Below are 19,307 nucleotides of genomic sequence, written 5' to 3' on the forward strand. Positions count from 1 at the left end.
TTCCTAATGAAAATAAAATTAAGTACTTAGTAAATTCAAAGGGTTCGTCATCTAACATCACTCTGAGAGCTTGTTCTCCATGGGAGCGTGTAAAGAATTCAACATGCTCATAAAAGTATTTAGTAAGGGTAGGAGAATAAGTTTGACCAGGTCTTATCAGCAGGGTGTACCAATCGTGCTCCATTACCATATCATCAAAGTATGCACCGTATTTGTTATTGAGAAATAATAGATCCTCAAAAGACTGTTCCAGTATAATTTTTAGAGTAGTCATAGCAAACAAGTAATGAAAGTAAATACTGGAAGTTAGAGAAGAAAAACCTGTAAATCAGAGCCTGGAAGGTTGCGGTGAGGGCGTGCGCGCTTGAAATATACCTTCGGAGGGCGCGGGGCATGATTAAATAAAGCTTTTAACAAATTTATATAAGGGCGGTGCGCGCTTTGGTTGCTCTTGGGTAGGGCGCGTGCACGCCCTGAGATGCAGTGTTGTGTTTAGGGATTTTAGTTATAGAAGAGCATGCTTAGAGATTGTTTTTATAGTGTTTGGTTGCTAAGTCTAAGGCCGGATGGTTGCTAAATAAAAAGATGTGTAAAAACATATTTTTAGGAATAGTTTCTAACACATTAATTCTATTTCAGTTTTTGGAATTTCTATATATGATTAGCTTTTGAAATTTCATGAAATTTTGATATTCCACGAAATTTAAGGTTCCTAATTACATTATGGATCCCAATTGAATAAAACAAGGCCCATGGGTTGTTATATTTTGGGTTTTGTCTATTAGATTAGCTTCTGAAATTCCTCGAAACTTTTGAAATTCCTCAAAATATTAGGTACCTAATTACATTGTGGATCCCAATTAATTTAAACAAGGCCCAAGGGTTGTTATATTTTTGACCCAAAACTTATAAAAATGTGGTTAAGGCATGCAATTTCATACGTGCACATAGATTGTATTAAATTTAAATATACCATCCCCAAACAATTTGAGAAGGGAGGTTCATACAATAGTTCAGTAAAATACCTAAACATGCTGAATTGTAACAGAAAAACTATATGGTAAAGAATATGTGATTAATCATGCATTAAATTTAACGATACGTGCATAGTAGAGCAACCACATAAACAAATAAATACTAACTACTTAACTAAAGAAAATGCAATTAACAAATAATTAAACTAAGGTACTAAAATTAAAATAAGTATGGAAATTAAATAGTTATTACAAAATAGAAATAAATCTAAATCAATTGCAGCACAACAAATCAAAAAGAAATAATCTATCCCTGAAAAGAAGATGGTCCAGAACCATCAGAAGGATGACGACGCTCACGTCTAGAGTCAGAAAAAGAAGGCGAACCTCCAAGTTGGGGCAAACGTCTCAAGACCTCGTCCTGAAAAGCTGCCTGCGCATCCCAGTGTTGTTGTTGTTGCTCCTGTTCCATATATTCTCTAGAGTATTAAGCATGTCAAAGTGGTTGGCATCTATGGTTCGAATGTTCTGCTCTAAGTTTTGGTGATGACGTTGAATGGAACCCTGGCGCTTCTGTATCGAGTCACAGAGCATAGTTAGGTTCGCTGGTGATCATAAAGTGTACGCATTCTGCTATGTAGTAGTGAAAAATGTGCAAAATCAGAAGAAGCACGATCCATAGCATTCTCAGTAGAACAAGCAGGATATTCATCCTCCTCCTCATCCTGATCTATACCATCAACCCTCTCTTCAGGCAGTGTCCAATGCCTTTGAACATAGTCACTACACATCTTTGTGTTTGAGTGAAGCTTAGTATGAGTCCTAAGTGACTTAGGCACACAACCCCATGATAACATAATCTTAGTAACTAAAATAGGTAGGGGTGCAGTGGTAAGGCCTATAGCCGTAAGCTCTTCACGCAGAAAATCAATGAGGCAAAAACCATACCTCTTGTTTTGCAAAACCCAAATGACGTGCAGGAGTGACAAGCTGATGTCACTCAACTTTGAGGTACTACAGATGTTCTTGCCTAGCTACTGTGTGACAGCCAGCTGGTTAATCCTTAGTGACTGTTGCCTGGCACAGTGAGAACGACTGCTGTATCAACCCTCAAGCAATGTCTCTAGCATCAACTAATGCACTCCATCAAATTGGGATCTCTGTAAGGTCAGGGTGACTTGTTTTGCAGGTATCCCATTGATGGATGAGAGCAAATCGTGTGTCACATCCATCTTAACTCCGTCCAAATCCACAAACATCCTCCCTGAGGGAGTTATCCTCTTATTACGATAAAATCTCAACACCAAATCCTCATGGTAGTACTCATCAGTAGAGTACCACACTCTATCCCACCCTCTAGCATGCATCTTTGCACCGTAAAATGGCTGGAATTAGTTCGCATTGAATGTGAATTTCGGCATGATTTTTGTTGGTCTGGCCATTGGGAGGTTGAAATTTGAATACGGGTAGGGGTATAAGTAGGGGATGATGATGGGAAGGTGCTGTAAAAAATTTGATAAGGTCTGTTTCGATGAAGGCGTGGTGCACGCTTGGATTTAGGTTTTGATAGGCGCGGGTCGTGCTGCGCTCGATTTAGGTCAGATAGATTTTGGTCGGGGAAGATGAAGAAATTGGGATGGGGTGCAAGGTTAAATGGGATGGTCGGTGGGGTGTAAATATCATGGGTTGGGTGGAAATTGAATTTTTGGCCCAAGCCCAAATCTTTTCTAAAATACCCATCATGTCCTGCTACGTCGTAAAACTTAAAACTAAGATACCCGATTCGTTAGCGGTCCGATTTTTGCGAATGAGCTATGAAAATGATCAGCATGAATAATGCTATCTAATGATTTAAGAAAAACTCAAATCTAACCTTAGGTGAGATATGAAATGGTGGAAGAACGCCTCAAAATGCATAAATAACATAAGTTATGAGGGCGAATGAAAATCTAGAGGACTAGATTATGTCACACGAATCTATACGACTAAAAGGCAACATAAACAAAGATAGGAAATTGAGAGAACAAGATGGGGTGATTACCCACCCCCAAACAAAATTTTGGAACAAGATGAATTTTTTTGTTGTGGTGAAAAAGATGGTCGTTTAAAGTCAGATACCCTAGACTTACTAATCTATCTAATAGTTATGGGTTTTATATTTTTCTAATTTTTATGAAAATGATTTGTGAAAATCAAATAATAAAGCAAATAAACATGTAAATCACTCCATAGAGAAACAATACTAAAAAGAAATGAGAAAAAGTGCAAGAAAGGAATGTGTGAATTATATGAACGTGGACTAAGGATCCGGCACTTACAACCACACACTCCGAAAGGAGGGTCCGGTTACCTTAATTAGTACTCCCAAAATATATAATATGGATAGGAAGTACAACAAGCATAGATGATCAGTCCTCATAAATAGGGTATTGTAGAAGGGTTTCTTATACAGCTGGCGACCTTAATTCGTGGAAATGTTTTAAGCATTGGCCATTTACTTGAAAGGTACTGTTGTCTTTGGGATTTACCAAGGTGATTACCCCTTGAGGGGTGACATCATTAACCAAGAAAGGTCTTGACCAACGCGATTTTAATTTACTAGGAAAAATATACAATTGTGAGTTATATAGCAAAACTTTTTGGTTAAGGTCAAACTCTTTACACAAAATATGTTTATCATGAATATGTTTCATGTTAGCTTTATAATCCTTCGCTAAGTCGTAAGAATCACTACTAATTTCTTCAAACTTATTTAATTGCAATTTGCGCTTGACATTAGTGACGTTAATGTTGAAATTAAGACTTTTAATATCCCACAGGGAATGATATTCCAACTCAACATGCAAGTGACAAGGTTTACCAAAAACTAAGCGGTAGGGTGACATACCAATAGGTGTTTTAAAAGCTGTTATATATGCCCATAAAGCATCTGTTAGGCATCTAGACCAGTCTTTCCTATCAGAATTAACTGTCGTTTCTAAAATAATTTTTATATCTCTATTGGACACCTCTACTTGACCACTAGTTTGTGGGTGATACAGAGTTGCCACCTTATGGGTAACTCCATATTTCTTGACTAAAGCGTCAATAACTCTATTACAAAAATGTTTGCCTCCATCACTAATGATGGCCTTAGGTACTCCAAAACGTGAGAAGATATACTCCTTCATAAATAATACTACAGTTTTATGGTCATTACTATGACAAGCCATGACTTCAATCCATTTAGAAATGTAGGCTACAACAACTACAAGAATATAAATGAAACCATGCAAAACAGGAAACGGACCCATGAAATCAATACCCCAAACATAAAAAATCTTCACTATGAGAATGGGATTTAGGGACATCATATTACGTTGAGTAATACACCCAAGTTGTTGACATCTAATACACACTTTGCAGTGTGCTTGGGCATCTTGAAACAGGGTTGACAAAAAAAACTGCATTGAAGAACTTTGGCGGCAGTTTTCTTTCCACTAAAATGATTGTTCATGGCAGAAGGATAAGACTTCATTGTGCTCCCACTGGGGAATGCAATGACGAATTATCTTATCCGCACAATACTTAAAAAGGTAGGGTTCATCCCAGTAGTAAAACTTAACTTTTGCCCAAAATCTCTTGCATTCATTCATGGACCATATCTTAGGAATGATCTCGGACATTAAAAAATTAACAATGTCTGCATACCAAGGTGCAGAAAAAATTGAATAAAGATACTCATCCGGAAAAGAGTTAGATATCGATTCGGAATCACTGTCATCCTCATTAGTTAACCTAGATAAGTGATCTGCAACTACATTTTCAGGTCTTTTTTTATCCTTAATTTCTAAGGTAAATTCAGTTAGGAGAAGAATCCAACGAATCAATCTCTGCTTAGCATTCTTTTTTGTGAGAAGGTACCTAAGTGCGGCATGGTTTGTATAGACTATGGTCGTAGAACCAATCAAGTAGGGACAAAACTTATCTATGACATAAACAACAGCTAGAAATTTCTTTTCAGTAGTAGTGTAATTACGTTGAGCATCATTTAAGGTTTTACTAGCATAAAAAATAACTGTGGATTTATTGTCAAACTTCTGTCGTAGCACAGCACCAATGGCATAATCACTAACATCATATATAAGTTCAAAAGGTTTTGACCAGTCTGGTGGTTGTATGATAGGTGCAGAGATTAAAGCGGCTTTAAAGTTTCAAAAGCCTGTTTGCAGTCATGATTAAAATAAAAAATGGCATCTTTTAAAAGCAATTTTGTTAAAGGCTTAGCTATTTTTGAAAAATCTTTTATGAAACGTCTGTAGAAACATGCATGGCCTAGAAAGGTCCTAATGTCACAAACAGTTTGTGGTATAGGCAGAGACGCTATCGTATCTATTTTAGTTTTATCTACTTATATTCCATTTTTAGAAACAATATGACCTAAAACTATGCTTTTAGTGACCATAAAATGACATTTTTCCCAGTTTAAGACTAAGTTCTTTTCCTGACACCATTTCAAAACTTTAGAAAGATTTGAAAGACAATCTTCAAAGGAATGACCATGAATGGAAAAATCATCCATAAACACTTCCATGAATTTCTCCCCCATGTTATTAAAAATATGTAGCATACAACGCTGGAAAGTACCAGGTGCATTACAAAGGCCAAAAAGCATTATTTTATATGCATATGTACCGAAGGGACATGTGAATGTAATCTTCTCTTGGTCATTAGGGTCAATATATAATAATCTAGAAATAGCCAGAGTAGCTGTCTAAAAAATAATAGTAAGCATGGCCGGCTAGACATTCAAGCATTTGGTCAACAAAGGGTAAAAGAAAGTGATCCTTACGTGTCATAGCATTAACCTTCCTATAATCAATACAAATCCACCACGTTATAGAAACTCAGGTGGAAACTAACTCTCCATCGGCATTACAAATGACTATAACACCTGATTTCTTAGGGACTACATGAACTGGGCTCACCCATTCACTATCTAAGATGGGGTATATAATGCCAGCATTGAGTAATCTCAAAACTTTCACTCTAACTACCTTTTTCATGGCAGGGTTCAAACGACATTGTGGCTCATGGGAGGTTTTTGCATTATCCTCCAAATGTATGCGATGCTTGCATTCGCTAGGGTCAATACCCTTAATGTCGTCTAAAGACCAACCAATCGCAGAACGATGTTCATAAATAACCCTAATCAAATTTACCTCTTCAGTAGCAGATAACTGAGATGGGATAATAATCGGATGAGTGTCATCCATATCAAGATGAATATACTTTAACTCAGTGGGAAGATGTTTAAGCTTAGGGGTGAGAGGAGTGGGAATGAGGGATTCAGGAGGGTCGTCCTCCTCTACAACGCAGATTTGTTTAGGAATGGGTTCTTCAAACTCAGGAGCTAGATCTATTAAGGAGTCATGGATAAGAGTAGATTCTATGAGGGCAGATGTAAGAATCCTCAGTACTACCAAAGGAAAGAAATTGGTGCATCTGGTTTTCTGGAAAAGTTTTGTTAAAATAATCTTGAGTGAGACTTTCTATCATGCTAACTTCGCCATCTATAGTCGTGGCTGGTATTTGTTGCAACATCTTAAAAACATTTATCTCAATAACAAGGTTTCCAAAGGAAATAGACATTGAACCATCGTGGCAATTAACGAGGGCATTGGCAGTTGCCAAGAAAAGATGCCCTAAGATGATAGGAACAGAGTCATGAGCAACTTTTGTGTCTAAAATGACAAAATCGGCTGGATAATAGAAGTCTTAAACATTAACAAGAATATTTTCAACTACGCCCTTAAGATACTTAATCGAATGATTGGCTAACTACAAAGTCATTTTAGTCGGTTTTATATCGTGTATACCTAGTTGTTTATAAAGGTAAAACGGGAGTAAGTTAACACTCGCCCCTAGATCTAGAAGAGTAGTTGTAGTGAAAGTATCGCCTAAGGTGCATTGTACAGTGGGATGACTAGGGTCCTTATACTTAACGATTTTGTTGTGCTCAGATAAAGAGAGAAATTATTCTATTAAGAAGGCTTCTTTAGGTATGTTTGTTTTCCTCTTTGTGGTGCACAAATCTTTAAGAAACTTATCGTGTTTTGGAAGACATTTTATGGCTTCGAGGAAAGGTAGGTTTATAGTTAAATTTTTGAAAACTTTCCTAATCTCGTTAAAATTATCGTTCTTCTTTAGCATAGCTAGTCTCTGGGGAAACGGTGGTTTTTCCCTATATTTAGCATAAGGGTCAATAGGAGTATTGAACTTCTCTTTAACTTTTGTTGGTTTTCCCTTAGGTTGAGGTTTAACTGGTACTTCTACAGTGGTAGGATCTTCAGTTTGAACTACGGTATCTAGTAAGGTTCCTTTATCTTTTTTAGGTAGAGAATCTTTTGACATTATTACTTTGTTGTCAACCACTTTCCCTGAACGGAGAGTACTTACGACCTTTAATTTTCCCTGTATTAAATTTTCATTACTAGGATTACTGGTTAATTCGAAGGATGTGTTGGTTGATTTGGGATTAGGTATGGGTTGACCTGGAAACACGCCTTTTTGTTGGGTTTTCTCTTGGGTTAACTTTTGGATGGATTGTTTGATGGCTAGTAATATCTGTTGTTGAGTTTGCATGTATGCATCGAATCTATCGAATTGGGAAGGTTGAGTGACCACGTGTTGTGTAACAGGAACTATCTCACGTTGATTATTAATGAGTAGATTTTGATACTTGTTATTAACCGTGACTAAACTTCTATTATTATTATAATTAACTTGCCCTTGTCCTGGCCTTGGTTGATATTGATTGTAGTTCACTACACCATAATAGGATATTTGCAACACGCACCTTTTTTGATTTGCAACGGTTATTTAGCGTTAGTAAGTTTCCAACGTTAAATAAGTGTTGGTAATGTTGTAAAGCGTTGCTTTATTTGGGTGAATTTCCAAAATTAATTGCTAACGCTTAAAAAGCGTTGGAGAAGTGTTACAAACTTAAAAATTTTGAACGAGGGAAACCAAAAATCGAAAATAAAAAACATTTTTTTTCTCTCTCTCTCTCTCTCTCACCGCCGCATTATTTCAAGATCCCTAATTTTCGCACTCCTTAAAATCAAATTCCATATTGACCGAGTAAACAGTCAATCAAAGAAAGAAGAAGAAGAAGAAGAAGAAAACAAGGAGTTTGGAAGTCCATTTTGACACAGTCGTATTTTCTTGCAGTTTGAGGTAATAATCTTTCATTTTCTTTCTAGTTACTAACTTAATTAACTAGTCCTGATTATCGACATTGCAAGAAATGGATGAATTCCATTTTTTTCTTTCCTTTCTTAGCGATATTTTGCAAGAAATGGGTTGTTTAGTTAGTTTAGTTAGTGTCTTCGAAATGGATGTTTAGCTAGTGGTTGTTTTAGTTAGTGTCCACAGCCCATATTTTATCTCAAGTTGCAGCGTCACTTGGTATCTAATTCCTCTTCTTTGATCCGGTGGTTGGTGAACCACACCACCCAATTCATTTAATCGATTAATTAGAGTTTTGTGGAATTTGATTGATGAAATGGAGAGTTTTAGTGCGAAAGATGTATCAACAATAGGTGGAATTGCAACGGTTTCGCTTCTACATTATTTTATTCCAACACATTGGTTGCCTTTTTCCATTGTGGGTCGTGCTAAAAAATGGACTCTTTCTAGAACTTTTCTCGTTAGTAAGCATTTTCTCAGATCTCAAAGGAGTTAGTTGCAGATCTATCTATGCTTTTCATTTTGAGGAATGATTTATAATCTGGCCAATTTCTAATTCATGAATTTGTGCAGCTGCTTTTGGTGCTGTTTTGCATGTCATTTCAACTTCACTTCTTGGCATAGTAGCAATTACAATGGCAAACACCATTGCTGGCGAGGAAATAGTGCATAAACTTGCTTCGTTGTTGCTCATAATACTTGGGGGTGGTTATGTTATACTATATTTGTCTGGTAAAGGTGGTCACAGTCATTCTCACAACCACCCTATGGAGAAAATGGTCATTCTTTGGCCCTCGTCCTAGTTCCCCCTGATGTCTCCTTGTGCAACAACGCTTTCAATATTTCTTCTTTGTTGGAAACTCCTCCTCTATGATGGTTCTTGCAATTATAGTGTTCCTATTCAGGTAACTGTAGATCAGTTTTTTTTTTTTTTGTTTATGTTTACTTTTGTATTTTTTATTTGACCCAAATTGGTTTTTATCTAGTATAGTTCTGTCTCATTCTTTAAGATGCAAGAATAAATGAGCCATCTTTCTAATTTGTGTCATATTGAAGCTTTAGAAGGTGTTATTTACTGTTCAAATGAAGTAGTGTCGACTTTGAGGTGCAAGCTTCTAAATTATAAGTACACACAAAATATCAAGTAACTTTTAATGGTCTAAGCTACGGAGTGCTCTGAAGGTCTTCTTTTATCCTTGGTTTATTAATTTGAAAGTCAATTATATTACAGTTCATTTTTGCAAGATCTTGTTTTTTTTCGTCGTCAGTATTTTATATTTTTAATTGATTCCTCTCATAACTTAGTTTCTAGAGAAACATTTAAAAGAAAACGAAAAAAGAATTGTAGCACAATATGTTGAACAGAGTATGAATTCCATACCTTGGCCAGCCCTCGGTGTAATGTACTTGGCAATCATACCTACTTCTAAGAAAAATCACGTTGTGGCAAAATATATCTTGTCTTTTCAACTCTTTAAAGCTTTCGTAGTAGAGAACATCTTTGCGTTTAGGATTCTTATGTAGATAATTATAATCATTTCAGTTGATGTCTTCTAAATAACGTGTTACTAACAATGATGTAAATATCGTAGCACCATAAGCGTGATGACATCACCGGTGGCTCTCTCATTCTATGGAGCAAGCCAGCTCAAGTTTCACTGGGTGGAGTGCAATGATAAACTTCGGTGGAATTCGGTCTCGTGTCTTGTCAGAGTGTTGACACTTCTCTTTCATGATCATGACCATGATACCGACGTTCATTCTATTGCTGGTGTGGAGCATTTGAATAGGAAGCTGATTGGCCTGTGAGATCTTTACACTTTCTAGTCTTAATCCTTTGTAATAGAAGAATTTGTGAGTTTACAAGTCATCAAAAGTATGGTTCAAGTTTTAACTTTCCTCGTGTATTCTATTTTTTTTTAGGATTATAGTGAAATGGCCCTAGCCTATAGGCCATCTCATGTAGATGCAACCTATGACTTCAAGTACGGTGTGAAAGCAGTGCAGGTGACCTCTTTTTCTAGTAGTCAGACTCGTTGTAAATCTGATTTTGTGCACACTCTTTAACATTGCTGAAAATTGGAAATGTAGGGTGGTGGTAGATCTTCTTGAGGGAAACCATTGGTAGAGTTTGCAACTGTCTTTGTTGCAAAGATTATTCTTAGAGCATATCTTTGGAACAGAGGTAGGTTTCTTATGTTTTTAATTGCACGCTAATGTTCATACACCAATATTTTTCCTTTTGGAGGATTTCTAATTAAAATTTAGCTTGAATGTCAAGTAGGCTATGGTAGCTTGAATTAAGTCCGGAAGAGGGCTATAGTAGTCTGGTCATTCACCTTATACTAGTAGTAGTTGAGGGAAAGTTGATAAGGAGGATTCATGGTTTTAGAGAGTTATCGTAAACATCCCGAGAAAGGCTACTACTTTTTGAGGCATATTAAGGAAGGGGTTGATATTATTTGAAAGACTAGGAGGCTTTACTTTTGTTTAGTGGTGGGGAGACTAGGAAAGATCTTTGGTCCTAGAAGTGAGGCTCGAGTTCTTGGGCTGTTGTTGAATCAAAAGACTGGTTTGGTGAGTTTGTTATTGTTTTTGAGTTGTTTGATTATTACTTGTTAGATATAAGTGCTCTCCACAATTTTCATTGCACCATCGAAATTTGCGGTAAAGGCAATGAAAATTACTTTTTGTACTTGAAATCTTGAATATGACATGCAAGACACCACAGATATGATCGTCTGTAATTACCTTTATTTACATGTATTTAACATACGTGAGACCATCTCACGTAGTGCTTGGGCTAACAACTCCCAAAGATGACAACATTCCTTGCTAGATGGATCCGAGCTTCTTCTACCTATAATTGTTATGACCATACGTCCTCCGGAATTTCTTCTTGAGCGTGAGTTCAAGAATAGCGTGAAAAACTTTTTAGCTGTATCTCTAGATGTAGGAAACTTATACCCATGAATATGGATTTTCAAAGTCCTCTAAACTATTTTCAGGTTGATTGGTATGTTTGAACTCATGTGGCCTTATCTGGACAAGGTGTGTGCTAAAGCTTATAAAATTATTAATCATGCAAGTGTCTTCTAATACTCTTTTTGATGGGTTAATTGTTGTCGTTTGTTGTTTAGGCCATCTGCAAGACTGCAAAGAATATTGCATAGCCCATTATAGCTGAGCAAATTCCAAAATATAAAATTGATTCAGTGGAGTTTGAAGAACTTACTTTGGGCTGCCTGCCTCCAACTTTCCAAGGTTAGTGATGCTACTCTTTAATTGGTAGTTTCTGCTAATAAATCATCTTATTTGTATTGGGTTTACAGTAGGTCATCGTGAATGCTAGTTTGGGCTCTCAAATTAGAGTGTGGGTTGAATTAGGAGTAAATACCATAAGAGCGTGCACTACCTTAAGATATGATAAAACCACCAAAACCACAGCCCCAAGAAGAGCTTTTGGAAATATCCGGCTTGGATTTTGTACCTCCCCTGCCAATGTACTTGCTTTATCCCAGTAATTTAAGTTCCAAAACATACTATTAAAGTATCCCCTCCAATCCACCTTACTGAAATCAACAACTAGCCATTTTTTAGGCCTTATTCGAGGAATTGAAAGAAGTCCCATTACTAAAAATGGCAAAAGCGAGAAGGTGGCAAGGGAAACAGCTGTAAACCCAACAATATTGAGTCCTCTGTAATTCAAATATGTCAAAGACACAGTAAGTCCCAACAAAGCTGGAATTCGAGCAATTAACCGGTTGAAAATTGGGAAAGAACGTTTCAAGTAATCCGAAACAAAATGGGGTAAAGTGCATTATCGAACTCCATTTGAACCACTTCGAGAATCCTTCCCGAAAACCCCAAAAGGGCCCAAACGCTGCTGAAATTCGAGAGAACATACCCGCCATTTTCAGGATAGCTTGTAGCAAGTTCAGCTGTAACTAAAGCTTCCGGAACACTCCAAAGTAGAGGAAAAATTAAAAACCAAGCAAAGATAAAAAGGGGACCCCCTCCGCCTTGATGAATCTTCAACCCCAAAAGGTCCTCCAGAGACTTCATAGAAGATAAGAGCAATAAGGGGTAAAAGTGTTAGTTTTGGATTTGCTTTCATAGTGGCTTCCTGGGCATCAAAAGTTCCATTCAGTTCTTCTTCACCCATGAAACAAAACCTCCAAATCAACTAGTATAGCGCAACACGGTGAGGATGGACCGTAGGTTGTAGATACTGTAGAGGAAAAAAGTGTAACGCCAACATCAGCTTCCGCATTTGTTACAAATGAAAGCTAATGAAAGCCTACAAATGGTAGTATTAAGGTCTTATCAAGTCCACCATGACAGTAAGGGGTACATCAATTGGTGATGCCCACAACAAAACCACATTACAAATGCACCAGTCCTTAAAAGTGGAGTATCTTATCTTGTTGTTAGACTTCATCATCCAATTTAGTCATTACTAATCTTAAACTCCATTTATATGCCTGTTGATGAAATACTAGTTATTTACTTTTCTTTATCCTGAGGCTTTATAAATTTCATTCCATAGGTTTGGGATACAAGGCAACGTACTTGCTGCAATTCTTTTGACGCCCATAAAGAGTACATTTCTAATATGACTTATGCGGCGGATTCATTGAAACTTTTGGGAACGAGGTAGATCTATTTTCTTTCATATTCATGATATTACGTCGTTCTTTTATGCAACTCTGGCTTGCGTATATGTTTGTTATTGAGGAATGGATAAATTGATTCATGATGACAAGGGCAATGCTACTATTTCTAATGATGGTGTTACTATTATGAAACTTCTTGATGTTGTTCATCATGCTACTAAGATTCTTGTCGATATTGCCAAGTCTCAAGAATCTAAGGTATACAATAGAAAACAAATTTACTAATTTTAGTGATTGGCTGACTAAAAGAGTGAAATTTTTATGCTAAAGTTTATATTTATCTTAGAGTGGGTTATGATGGTTGCATTACTACAACATTTAATAGCTTATACTTTAGAGAAGATAATGACCATTAACAAGGACATTGTCTCAGAAAAAGTTGAGAGGGTATCATTAATAATTGTATTGGTTAGGTTTTAGGGATAAATTTGGAATTCACTTGTAATTTTAATGACCGGATTTATTGTCTACAGGTGGGTGATGGAACCACTAGAATAGTTCTTTTTGCGGAAGAGTTTTTAAAGGAGGCCAAACTTTTCATTGAGGATGGTGTCCACTCAAAGTCTTATACGTAGTTTTCGAGCTGCTTCCAATTTGGTAAGGAATTTGGATCTTTTGGTTTGATTGGATGGATATGTTCATGAGAAATTGTTCTAGAAGCCATGAGTTTGCTACTTGTATTTCAGGCAATTAGCAAAATTAAGGAACTTATTGCGAGTATAGAAGGGAAAAGTATGGAAGAAAAGAAGAGTTTGTTGGCAAAGTATGCTGCTACCACACTCTCTTCAAAGTTTTTTTTGATAGGAAAGACCTCACTCTCTTCAAATCTGATTGGTGGTGAAAAAGAATTTTTAACATCTATGGTTGTGGACTCAGTTATTTCAATTGGCAACTGTGATACATTGTTTATTGCATTCTTGTATTCATTGTTTATTGTAGGTTTAGCTGGTCTTGCTACAAAACATGAGATTTTTTTTTTATTAGCAACCCATCAGCAACGATTTATAACCGTTACAAATGAATTTTAAATTATTTTTTTTAAATTAACTAACAACTTTGCAACGGTTACAAACCGTTGGTAAAAATTTTAACAAATTACCAACGCTTAAAAATCGTTTGTGAAATAAAAAACCGTTGCAAAGGTTTTAAATATGTGTACAAAATAATTATAATAAGCGTTGGAAAGTTCTGTTTGCAACGCTTAATAAGCTTTGGAAATTTCTGTTTGCAACGCTTTTTAAGCGTTGCAAATATTTCCAACACTTTACCCACGCCATATTTGCAACGCTTAAAAAGCGTTGCGAAAATTATTAGCAACGCTTTTTTGCCGATGCAAATAGCCTATTATGGTGTAGTGGTTGTTGGTGGGCCTAACGTTTTGATTATTAAAACCTCGAGGTGTTGCTTGATGGTGATTATTACGCCAACTAAAATAGGATTTTGTCTCCAAGGTGTGTTAGGTATATTAAAAGCGCATACATCTTCTGGTTGTGGTAGTGGTTGTTCATAGGCAAGAGGACAATAATGATCGAAATACTCAAGACTAAAACAGAAATTATAGCGAGGAGAATTTTTATTCATGACAGGAGTGGGTTTCACTTCTTGTTTATTAACAGAAAGGGTATCTACCTTATAAGTGAGGGATTCAATTAAAGTTCTAAGTTAAGGATCTGGTTTAACCTTAAACATACTGGCTGCCTTAGTTGTAGAAGAAGAAAGAATGGAGCGGGAATAATCGTTACCTCCCCAGTTATTACTTTTCTTGGATTGATTATCTAAGAAATTATATGCATCTGTGGCTCCTTTACATAGGAAATTTCCTACGTTCATGATATCTAAAGTTTCTTTATGATGTCGGGATAGGTCTTTGAAGAAAGTGTGACTTTACTAAGATTATGATGGAAACATTCTACTAGAAGATTAGTGAAACGATTCCAAGCCTCAGAAAAGGATTCTTGAAGCTTTTGGCGAAAGAAATGAATATGTGATAGCATCTCATCAGTCTTCTATGGTGGGTAAAATTGTTCCATAAATAGTTCAACTAGTTTTCCCATGTGTCGACAAAGTTCGGCTTTTGTGCTGTTAGCCAAGCAGCCGCTTTGTCAGCTAGGGTGAAAGGAAACACCCCCAATTTTATTTGTATAGGTCTTACGTTAGGATGATGAAATATAGTAAGAACTTTTTGTATCCTACGTAAGTGTTGATAAGGCTTCTCATGGTCTAACCCATAGAAAATAGGTAGCAGATTAAATATATTGGGGGGGGGGGGGATTCTAAAATCTCCCGTAGTATCTCCAAGAATAATGTAGGACTCAGGTCCATCGTTTAAAGCCTTATAGAATTCAGAGAGGGGTCTCTCTGCTATTTCTTCACCCATTGCTACAATTGTAGTAGTGGTGGGTGTAGGTGGTGTGTGTGTGGTCATTGGTAAATTTCTAGATAGGCGATTATTTCTACATGCGTCTATGATAAACTAATATGGTAGGTTTATGTGTACCAGATCTTAATCTCATGCAAGTTTTCAGTTTAATAGGCCATTCCTAATGAGCATGCAAAAATATCCTAATTATTACTAGAAACAGAATTCTCTGACAGTAAATTTGAGGATGTATAGAGGTGTTACCTGGAGCGTCCTTGTTACGCGTATAAATAGCGCCTTCAATAGCCTTGAAGCACGTCTTGTGTTACTTGAACAATTATACGAGTACTGGTCCAGTTTCACAGTGTGGATTGTGAAGTCTTGTAAAAATATTAACCTTGATTAGTTTTGAAGTTTTAAGAATAAGGTTTAGTCGTTTTACTATGGGCTTCATGTTGGGCCTTGATGTTAGGACTGTGAAATGGGCTTTGGTAATGGGTGGGCTTACTAACTAAAATTAATTAATTAATTATTATTATTTTTTTTATTTTTTTTATTTTTTTTTTGTATCAAACTAACAGCCATGCCACTTAAGAATTGAGGGAGGTTGTCCGTGCGTTTACGTTCCTTAATTAGAGAACCCCAATTCTTTGAATTTTCTAGACACCGTTTAGAATGTAAAAATAATTTTTAAAATTTTGTAGTTGATAGCATACGAGTACTGTACTATACTCGTGAGATAATATTGCAATGAATATAAAAATATTATTCTAAGCTAATTAACATAGGGCGCGTGCGCTGATAAACGTAAAAAGTATAGTTTTACCTAGACTTAACTAATTAAACTAAAAAATAAGTAAAACTCTATGTATCAAAGTTTTACTCTCGTTATCAATGCAATATTTGGAGTAGAGAATTTGTTCCACTCCTAGTTCGTTTAAACGTAATATTTCCTAGTTCATTAATTCTAACAAAACGATGAGAGTAATGGATTTGAAATTTAACTAAGATAGTGAATTAACTAATTAAGATGTTATAAATCAAACTATGGCAATTCAATACTAAGATGACAATATGAGAAGAAATTAGGGAAATTTGATTCCACCTTGATTCGACTTAATAAAATAGCATAAAATTCGTTGTAATCCTAATCTTTATGTTTTCACGTAAAGATTGGGTATTTCTAATCCCTAATTATTCATGGCAATCTCTACCAACTAATAATTAGCATGTGAAGCAATTAAACCCATTCTCATGGTGAACTAATTACTTTCTAGAGTGGAATAAATTATCATAACTATATCTATACTAACACAATCAAGTTTTCATCAATGCTTCCTCAAACCCCTCTAATGGAGGTTTAGCCTTGAGTCATTAAACTATCATTTATAAAATAAGAACAATAAGAACAAGACATTATTGAAAGAAAAATAATTGCTTTATTAATTTAATTGAAAGAGTCTAACGATTCAAAATTGTATTAAAACTAAGTACTGACCAATTAATTAAATCTAAAACTATTTTATCAATCTAATCTAGAATGATAATTAAAACTAACTAAGTGTCTGTAAGAGTTTGGCCTTAGTCCTCTTTATATAGAAGAGGCTAGGTCTACAAATTCGTGCATGGGCTTGGAGCCATGTTTTGGGCCATAAAATCAAGCCCAAAACCTCGTTACTTCAGTCCACAAAGGGGTTTTCTACTAGAAATAGCTTTAACAACCTTTTCGTCCACTTCTACTTCTCCGATTGGATCAAGGCCTAGACCATTATAAATCTCGTTCCGAGCCGGCCATTTTGACATATGGTAGTCCCAATTTCGAGGTCTGAGTCCAACGATACGGCCTGTGAAAGTTCTGTTGACTTTTGTGCGCTATTTCTGCCTGCGTTGACTTTGACTTTTCAGCTTTGACCAGGCTTTAAAAATGTTTTTTCTCCTTGAATCTTGGCCTTTAATCATAGAACTTCTTAGCAACCAACCTTTGCTCCTTTATCTCGTAAAAGGGACATATTTCTGCACATAATTGACTCCAATGCCTGAAATACATAAGAGCATGATAATAGTACTAACTCTTACTTATTAATCACATAATTGGTCTAAAAGTAATATTGTTAAAGGGTTAAAACTACAGTTTTGGGCTCTTATCATGCGCGCTTAGAAATTAGGCAAATTGGGCATAAGTCGTGCCTAAGGAGTAGAATGCGGGTCGCGCTCTGTGAAGGCAAATAGAGGGCGCGCTCGCTCTTGAATTAAAACTAGGGTTTGAATTTTTTAGGGCCAGGTCACAGGAGGGCAGGGAGTTGGTTTTGCAACTCGTATGCATAATAAGTGCTCAAAAAGTGCAATTTAACCCTCGATTATGCCTCTTGTTTAGCCATCTTAGTGGACTAATAGTGTTTGTAAGTTATGTTTTATGATTCTACAGGTGAAAGAGAGAGTTTTGTGAAATATTAGAGAAAAAGGGATAAAACGGAGCAATTCGGAGCATTAAGGATCACATGGGAAGCCCGTGGACAATCATGGAGAAAGCCAAGGAATTGAAGCTATTAAAGATGCGACTTAGACCTATTTTAAAGCCTATTTGGAAGCCCAAGGCAAAATGATTTGTTACTTGGAGCAAAGCCTGCAAAAGAGGATAGAAGGACAGAGCAAAAGAGGAAAAATAGACTTCTACATCTGGGACGCATGGATTGTGCGTCCAGACGCATTGCTCGTGTCTGAGACGCATGGATCGTGCATCCAGACACATGAAATGACACTGTAGCCACTTCCTTCTCAGTTTTGGAGACGAAGTTGGACTCTGAAAGAAGTTGATTTGTATTAGGAAACAAATGGCGGTTTGCAATGCTTCTAGAACTCATTGTAACCCTTATAAATAGAGGACCTAAGTGCCTCATATAATTTGCCAATTCACATATACTCTTGTCTCCAGAACTTGAGGCAGAGAGAGATTAATAATAAAAGATTCGGTTTTAACTAGCCAAATAAATTAGTCTTTCTAGTCTTATGTTCTTCGACTCTTCTTCTTCTCGTTCTTCGTGTTATTCCTTATTTATGGAAGGCTAATCTTCTCCTTCAAGGGAGAAAATGAAGCCGGTGCTTAGGGGTTCGTTGATTCTTTTGGTTCATTGTATTCTCCAATCAGGTTAGTTCTTTATGCTTGTTTAGTTATTAGTTCCATTGCCCAGACCAGGGGATGGAAGTATAGATTAATGTTTTTATTTATTGCAATCGAATATCATGCTAGTTTAGGGTTTTACTTATTGCAATTGAATATTTGCTAGTGACATGCTTTTATTTATTGCAATTGAATATTATGCTAGAATAGGGTTTTATTTATTGTAATTGAATATTATACTATTATTCTCTACTTTTCTTCTAGTTGTGTAGTGTTTTAGAGTAAGAGAAGTATTCCTTGTGTTTGCCTTAGATGGTGATTTATTGAATAGCTACCCAAGCTCACATAAAAGAAAAGAAGATATTAATAGCATGAACATAGGAACAACCTTAAGTAGAGTAATTCGTTAACGATGTTTCGTCCAAGAGGGCACTGACACTCGCTCGATTGCCTAATTGTAGTCTACTTGTGAGAACAACCATGAAGCATAAGGTTACAGATCAAAAGTATCGGTGGATTCTAATCTCTTGAATTCTCTCTCTTATAAATTCTCAATAGTTTAGTTAGTTTAGTTTAGTTTAACATTAGAATCTACAATATCTATAATCATAGTTTTTAATCCCTCAAACCCCTTTTCCAGTCCTGTCCTTCATATAAATATACACTTAAAAGTGGAATGATACCCTACTCATCCTTTACTTATTGAAGGATAATTAGGTTTTGATACGCTTCTATTTTGTTCAATGACCATCATCTATCTACATTCCATATACCATCCTAAACACAAAAAGGAGAGTGTCAATGCACTCAGACAGGAGCAAAAAAATTTGAAAAAATTGCGAACATTGTTTTCAGTGTTATTTTTGAATAGTATAAACAATGTTTTCTAATCTAAACACACGTAATGTAAATGGACTAGATGGTAGCGGCGCCATTGATAAGAATGTATT

General features: G+C 36.1%; 1 long non-coding RNA gene and 1 pseudogene across 1 annotated transcript; both read left to right on the plus strand.

Moving 5' to 3' along the window:
* The first annotated feature begins 8,491 nt into the window (after positions 1-8,491).
* On the plus strand, positions 8,492-10,071 carry LOC147517275 (uncharacterized; annotated as a pseudogene).
* Positions 10,072-11,134: 1,063 nt separating this feature from the next.
* Positions 11,135-13,823, plus strand: LOC147517276 (uncharacterized). Its single transcript, XR_015213828.1, has 4 exons — positions 11,135-11,255; positions 11,345-11,468; positions 12,754-12,860; positions 13,354-13,823. It is a non-coding gene; the product is annotated as an uncharacterized LOC147517276 (long non-coding RNA).
* Positions 13,824-19,307: the final 5,484 nt, after the last annotated feature.

This window comes from Coptis chinensis, chromosome 2, assembly GCF_015680905.1.
Source record: "Coptis chinensis isolate HL-2020 chromosome 2, ASM1568090v1, whole genome shotgun sequence".
Lineage (NCBI taxonomy): Eukaryota > Viridiplantae > Streptophyta > Magnoliopsida > Ranunculales > Ranunculaceae > Coptis > Coptis chinensis.